Here is an 8,034-nt window from a genome sequence, read left to right as displayed (position 1 = left end):
AAATTACAATTTTTCCACATCCAAATGAAAGCTAATGGGCGATGGAAAGTTACCATGCCAGCTACATATACACCTTATACAAGTTTTCTTGCCCGACGTAATAAAGACGACAAAACAAAGCTGTATGTCTTCGCTGCAAGGTATATATGTAGAGCAAGAAGAGCTACAACGCCTGGATACAACGTGCTTCTCCTACTTAAAGGAACAGTAAAACAGCCAGACATACCTTATGAGTTAGTCGCAACGTCGACAACAAGCATTGGTCGGTCTTGTATGACTTGATAATTGACTCCTGTCCTCCTGTTGACTGCCTACAATCAATAGAAAACTGCGCAATGCCTCTACCAGTGCGCGCTTATTTATTGCTATGCTGTGATGTCACAATGGAGGGATAACGTTACCATATAAGGCTGTGTAAATAGCAAATTCCATGGATCTATACGAAAACAGGTATGAGATTAAGTAAATAATCACATCAAAATATCAACACCCAAGTAAGACTTCTCATTGGTGCGTTGCGTCGTGCAAACGTGTACCAGACGAATTATAGAATCCGAATGTGAAGGCGCGCATGAAAATTATTCAACACAAGTTTTAGCGTCTTGTGATTTCTTTAATATGCATGTAACGTTACGTGTACTTCTTTCAGTGTCGCATCTTTGTTTCTAAGACAAAGATGCTGTATATCAGTGTGGTGGAACTCACCATAGTGATACGCGGTATAGAAGTATTTATGGACAGAATTGTACTTTTCAATGCGATTGGTTGACACGGGATTGATAGGGACACAACAAGCAGTGCAGAAGTTTCTAACGTATTGAGTCAGACCGAAGAAGAAGGCCTTTTATTTGTGTTATGCTTCTGGGATTCTCCTTTCCAAGCATGATTTTACATTCTTCGTTTGACACTTAATCACTTTTAGATTCATAGTAATTTCATATTCCTTCCTTAGAATTTGAGCTGAAGTGTCTACATTTGTACGTACATGCAATTTACATGCTTTATTTCGTTTTCTGTGAAATGAAATGGTATCCAGGACATACGACACACCTCTAGCAACAGGTAAACTCCGTGTTTAACGTTGTGGGATTGCGCTGTTGGTGACATGTTATCTTCTGAACAATATTGATTTTTGAAAGTACAAAAAGTGCTTGTTGTGTTATGATGTCTGGCCACGTAGCATGCGAAGCATATTTTTTTTAACAAACAACTCTTGGTAGACTTGTTACGTCTATACAAGAACATTGCGGCGTTTTCATTATAGCTGCGACATTTTGATTCGAAATGAGCAGCTCTCAAGAACCAATCACATCACTTTCATCTTTAGCTGACGGGTTTGATTTGATTGCTTTAGATACGCATGCGCAATCTCACTTGTTTATCCTGGTGTGTAGCAATAGCTAGGTAGCATAAAATATATGTATGTATGTAAATTGTTTTCAAATGCGTCTCTTTGAATTGAATAGCATCTCCTATTGCGTTCACGCTTTCTGGTTTTCTACCGCTCTTCTATCTTTTACACTAAATAGGCAGTTACTGAGGCTTGTCTACCTTTCCGAATGCTTTGTTGAAGGAAACGTCTGTAAGAATATGTGACCCAACGATACACTCATTCAAGTATATTTGATAATGATCATACCGAATGGTATAAGTCAATAACTTCATAAGGATTTTCTTATTCCTTATGTACAACATGATCCGCTACAGACATATGAAGTTAGACACTACACGACGTTCCAACACATCCACATTTTCGATATGATATCTAATTTCTACAAACTCACTAGAGCGCTTGGACTTAAACCGAACATGTTTTTTCTTCGGCAGACGAGTTTGATTTGAATACTGTTTTTTTTATTTTTTTTATTTTTTTATTCGTATATGTTTATGGAGTATAAGGCAGAAAGCGATTGCTTATATGAAGCCTTCTACTCAACACATACAACAAAGAGACATAATGACATACATAAATACAAAATGGATAAAAGAAAATTGACAATAGACAGTACAAGTTGGTATCTATCACGAAATGAATCTTCCTGTACAATGGATGTAAGTATGAACTATGTCGAATATATTACAGTTTTGTAAGTATGAGAGTGATGTGGAACCGCGTAACAGAATAGAACATAGTGAGCTGTCGTTAAGTTGTTGAAGGTCAGTTATGTTGGAAAGAGATGATAACATAGTACTTCTTTGGGTGGTATAAAGTTTACAGTGTAGGAGATAATGTTCAGTTGTTTCACTATAATGGCCACATTTACATGTAGGACAATCTATACAATGGTGTAGAAATAGGTGGTGGTTTAACTGACTGAAATTTAAACGAAGCCTTGTAAGATGAACTGCATAATGTCTTTGGCCGTGAGAGAAGTGAGGGTGTTTGATCGGTCTATTGAACTGTGAGTCGAGTTCCTTTTTATAAACGTTGATCGTAAGCGATGCTTGGACATTAGAGGGCAGTTCATTCCACAAGTTAATAGTTGAGGGCAAGAAAGATTTTTTACACTTTTCAGTTTTACAAACAATGGAGGTGAAATTCTGGTTGGCACGGAGATTGTATGGGACAATGTCACAAACACGTGGTGGGATGAGGTCTTGAAGGTATTGTGGTACGAAACCATTCAATATTTTCCAAAAGTGAATCAGCTTATGTTTTTGTCTTCTGATAGCCAGTGTGTCCCATCCAACCTCGGCTAACAGAGACTCGTGTTTAGTGCCTCTCATGGCTCCAGTACAAACCCGTGCCGCAGATATTTGAACAGATTCAAGTAAATCTGAGTCTTTGCCGAGGAGGCTACACCAAACAACATCTGCATATTCGATTAATGGCCGAATCATACTTAAATACAAGGTTTCTAGAGTTCCCCGAGGAACAAAATGTTGTATCCTTTTCAAAAGGTTTATACGTTTCATTGCCTTGGATGTTAATTCGGATACATGGTATGACCAAGACAAATCACGACAAATACTGTTTTTACTCACGGCGTCTTGATTATCATGGTTTGTGACAATATACACGAGAAATGTAAATGCAACGGTGCTTGTTTTGTAGAATTTCGCCTCGGCCTTTCTGTAGCCGTGGGCGTTTCTAACATATAAAAACTTTGCGTGAAATATCTCTAGAACTGCAGTCTGAAATCAACTCAAGTTGATAGCAAGCAAACTTTATAGCATATGTCAATAATGCCAATGATAGGATTAACAGATACATCGATTTCCTAGAATTCCTATAAGCGTTACATTAGATGCAGCAACGCCAAACGAAATCAGCTGTCTTGTAGTCATAATGATACAAGCAAACAAAGAGAAAGAAAGCAAACAAAAAAAAACATTCTGGGGAAATCTTAAAACAAAGATTAATTGCCATGCATATGATTGAAAAAGTGCCCTAGCGATAATCATTCACAAGACTAAGATGTGCATATGCATATCTGTTAGACAATTTTGGTGCAAATTATCATCACCAACTGACAGAGGGAGGGCGTTAATGAGCGAATGTTTTCGTTTACTGAACATTTTGAGAAGCTCTTTTCGTTGTATTGAAGGATTTCTTCCTCCAGATATCAATGAAAAAAATAAGTAACTTGAGTAGATGGCACCTGGATGGCTATCTCATCTTGAAGGAATGGAGACAATGTGACATTACCACATCGACACGAGTCATGTGTCACATCACAGCGTTATGTGAGCCCCTGTGGCCTAATGGATAAGGCGTCAGCCTCCTAAGTTGAAGATTGCGGGTTCGAGTCCCGTCTGGGGTAGATCATTTTGGTGGAGTGCGCCTGTGCGGTGTTCGTAAGTTTAGCTATCCCGTTTTTGGATCAAAATGTTCGGGCTCTCGCATACAAGCAGTTGGCTTTCAGAAATGCCACTGATTTCATCGAAGTAGGAGTATTCTAGTCTGTGGTCTGACTTGCCACATGTCGTCAACAATAGAAGTACTTCGACGATATAAACATCGCCGAGAAAAACGTATAAACCCTCTCTGCTCTCGTCAGTGTACAAACGTATTTAGCCCGAAACAAAGTTTTAATTGCATTCAAGAATGATATAGTAGGATTCTGGAACAGACACACCTGCATGGGTACAATGTACTATAAGCTTCAGGCTAGTCTATCTGTTTGGTCTATGCACCCTTCCAGTCAATGTTCGTACGCACTTTATTCCTGTAACATTTACTGAAGTGACAACAATAGACACAGATTTCTTCTGAATTTGGCAAAATGGATCCGTAGCATCTATGGGACGCCGTATAACGTGCAAACACAGCCGATGTGTCCATGGCAACCAATCGACAAAACAGAGCATTCAATTCTACACATTGGAGCTTGTTTTCTGTAAAAAGTAATTAAGGTATGAAGACTTCAACCTAGTGCAAAATCAATATCATGGTATTCATTGACTTGGATCTTATTTACATTAATTACAGTCTGAAAAGTGTCCGGTACAGATGTCGACAGGAGAATCAGTGAAACAGGGCAGATTTGTCATTGAAATAAAGTTAGGCCAGTGTATATTAGCAGACTGCTGATTGACCATCTTAAGAAATATCCACTAGAAAGGCAACATTTGCAGGAGCAAATGCAACATGTATCGCCCATTTCCCTTCCCATGAAAAAAGCGACTGTGGCATCGGGGCTTACGTTTGTTATATGTCTGCAATGTTGGTATTTGAATAAATAATTGAATTGAAGACCAGTCAGAAATGGATCTCTCCTAATTTGAAACCCTCTGCATGGATGGGCTCTTCCAGGCGCCCATATCCATACTGGCAATGTCTTTTTATCATTGCCAATCTTGTTGCTGTTGTTGCTCTCTTTCTATCTGTAAGCTACTAGTAATATGATTACAAAACAGCAGATTTCGTTTGGCGTTGTTGCATTTAATAACGCATCTGTTAATCCTATAATTGATATCATTGACATATGCTATAAAGTTTGATTGCTATCAGTTTGAATAGATTTAAGACTGCATCTCTAGAGATATTTCACGCAATGTTTTGACATGTAAGAAACGCCTACGATCACAGAAAGGCCGAGGCGAATTTCCACAAAACAAGCACTGTGGCATATATATTACATACATACTGCCTAGCTAATGTCACACATCAGGGTAAACAACTGAGATTGCGCATGCGTACTTAAAGCAATCAAATCAAACCCGTCTGTTAGAGATGAAAGTGATGTGATTGGTTGTTGAAAGCTGTTCGTTTTGTATCCAAATTTTACAGCTATATTGAAAACGCCGCATTGTTCTTTTGTTGGCGCTAACGAGTCTACCAAGAGTCGTTTGTTTAAAAAGAAAACATGCTACATGGCCAGACAATGTAACACAGCAAGCACTTTTCGTACTTTTTTAAAGCAAAATGATATTGTTAAGAAGAAAACATGTCACCAACAGTACAATCCCACAACGTGTTTGCCTGTTGTTTGAGGTGTGTTTTAGGTTCTGAATACAATTCCATTTGACATGAAATGATTAAAATCATATACATTGGTAACGTTACGCACAAATAAATGTAGACACTTCAGATCAAATTCTACGGGAGAAAGATGAAACTATCATGCATTTAAAAGTGATACATGTCCAATTCGTAATGTCAACAGAAGAAATACTTGGAAATGACAATCCCAAAGGTCTAATGTGCACCTAAACGCAAATAAAAGGCCTTCTTCGTCGGTCTGACTCAATACGTTAGAAACTTCTGCACTGCTTATTGTGCCCATGAATGCGGTGTACATGTCCAATTCTGTCCGTGAATATTTCTATACCGCGTATCACTATTGTGACTTCCACGTTATATGTCTATGTCTTGCATACAAAGATGCAACACTGAAACACGAAAAGATATTATATGCTTACCAAGACGCTACAACTTGTGTTGAAAAAGTTTTACGTGGCACATGTTCAACCTTTACATTACATCATCTATAACCCTATAATTGGTCTGGTACACGTTTGCATGACGTTACGTACCGCGACTGCACCACTTACGTGGGTGTTGATTTTTTTATATGATTAGTTACTTAATATCATACCTGTTTTCGTCTAGATCCATGGACTGGGCTATTTACACGGCCTTATATGGTACCGTTATCCCTCCTCTGTGACATCACAGCATAGCGATAAATAAGCGCGCTCTGGGAGAAGCATTGCGCAGTTTTGTCTTGGTTGTAGGCAGTCTACAGGAGGACAGGAGTCAATTAGCAAAGCATACAAGACCGACGATGCTTGTTGTCAACGTTACGACTAACTCATAAGGTATGTCTGGCTGTTTTACTGTTCCCTGAGAAGAAGAAACACATTGTATCCAGGCGCTAGCTCTTCTTGCTTTACATAATATACCTTACAGCGAAGATTTACAGCGTTATTTTGTCGTCTTTATTACGTCGGTCAAGAAAACAAGTCATCACTTGTATAAGGTGTATATGTAACGTTAGCTGGCATGGTAGATGAACTTTCCATCGTCCATTAGCTTTTATTTGGATGTGGAAAAAATGTCATTTTTCGCCATAATTGTTCTCACCAACGTAAATGATAAAAAAACAAATTTGCCTTTTTGGCGGAGCTTGTCACTAACTTTGTAATATTTCTACGAACCTTTCGCCGAAACTCTGAACCATCCCAACTGAAAAAGACAAGGCGGCTTAAGTGTAGAGCACCTAACACTCGGTTGTGAAAACAATCTTGTGGGGTATGAATTTATGTTCATGCTTCATTCAATTCTCCAAAAATGACAACATAGTAGTGGCATTTGATATTTGTGCTAAAATATCAAATGGTGATGTCAAGAACTTATTTTTTTGGTACGTAACATTTCAATTATTGTTCTTGCCGTGGCACTGCACAACTCTCCTGAGTTTGTGAGAATTAGAAACAGGAAGATAGTATTAGACTGTGGGATTGCATGCGTCTTTGAACTTTTTACTGTCTGAGATTTGAGTTGTATGTATATGGCAGTGTAGACAGTTCCAGTTTGTTATGAACCTAGCTGCACTTTTATTGTACAGATTCGAAAGTTTGCTGATGTGTTCTTAAACGGTTGTAAGAAACCCAAACTGAACTGCGTATTCGAGGTGTGGTTTGACTGAAAAACCTTTGCATTTTCCTATACTTACTTTGGGCATTGATACAGATTGCGTATCATTAAGCCACAGATTCTAAAAGCTTAAGATTTGACGTTGTCTGCGTACATCAAACCAAGAGTTGTTTGGTCGGCTGTTGATTTTTGAAAATAACCCCCATGTATATGAACGGTGACAGGTGTAGGTTTATGCTTTTCTGTGATGACTCAATTCATGATGTCGCATCTTGATCTAATTAAGTTCACGCGCAAATCTTTATTGACACTTGATCAATGTGTCTATCTCTGCTTTGTGGAGGGAGTGCCGAATGGTCTTGGTCGCTGCTTTTCTCTCTCTTTGTTGTTTTCGTGTAGAGATGTATATGTCGGAAAGCGACCTAGAGCAACCGGCAGCAGTGGTGTTGGGCTCTGGGTTGAAACGCCCTGTGCCCGAGTTACCCCCGCCCCGCAAATTACGCAATCTTGAGACGGGAGAGCACGTGGTTCTGTCCGGGCCAGAGCACAAGGAAGAGTCGTGCTCCGATACTCCCGACACACCGGAGGATCACAGCACACCGGAGGATCCCAACACACCGGAGGATCCCAACACACCGGAGGATCCCAGCACACTGGAGGATTGCAACACACCGGAGGATCCCAACACACCGGAGGATCCCAACACACCGGAGGATCCCAGCCCACCGGAGGATCCCAGCACACCGGAGGATCCCAGCACACCGGAGGATCCCAGCACACCGGAGGATCCCAGCACACCGGAGGATCGCAGCACACCGGAGGATCCCAACGACCGCGGAGATGAAGAGGCCGAAGCACCTCGCGCATGCTACAGAGGTAGGTCTGAGTAGAACAGTACATGATGTACAGGTTTATGTGTGGGGATTTCACAAAGGCGATACCGTTATGTGTACAAAAACAAAAGTGACAGGTCTCTCCGTATGGTCTTTCAA

At 39.9% G+C, this 8,034-nt stretch overlaps 1 non-coding gene across 1 annotated transcript; it reads left to right on the top strand.

Annotated features, from left to right (window-relative positions):
- The first annotated feature begins 3,691 nt into the window (after positions 1-3,691).
- On the top strand, positions 3,692-3,764 carry Trnar-ccu (transfer RNA arginine (anticodon CCU)). The gene has a single exon. It is a non-coding gene; the product is annotated as a tRNA-Arg (tRNA).
- Positions 3,765-8,034: the final 4,270 nt, after the last annotated feature.

The sequence above is a fragment of the Branchiostoma lanceolatum genome, chromosome 10, assembly GCF_035083965.1.
Source record: "Branchiostoma lanceolatum isolate klBraLanc5 chromosome 10, klBraLanc5.hap2, whole genome shotgun sequence".
In the NCBI taxonomy this organism is placed as follows: Eukaryota; Metazoa; Chordata; class Leptocardii; order Amphioxiformes; family Branchiostomatidae; genus Branchiostoma; species Branchiostoma lanceolatum.
Note: the sequence above shows the minus strand (reverse complement) of the source record. Positions and strands in the feature narration are given on the sequence as shown.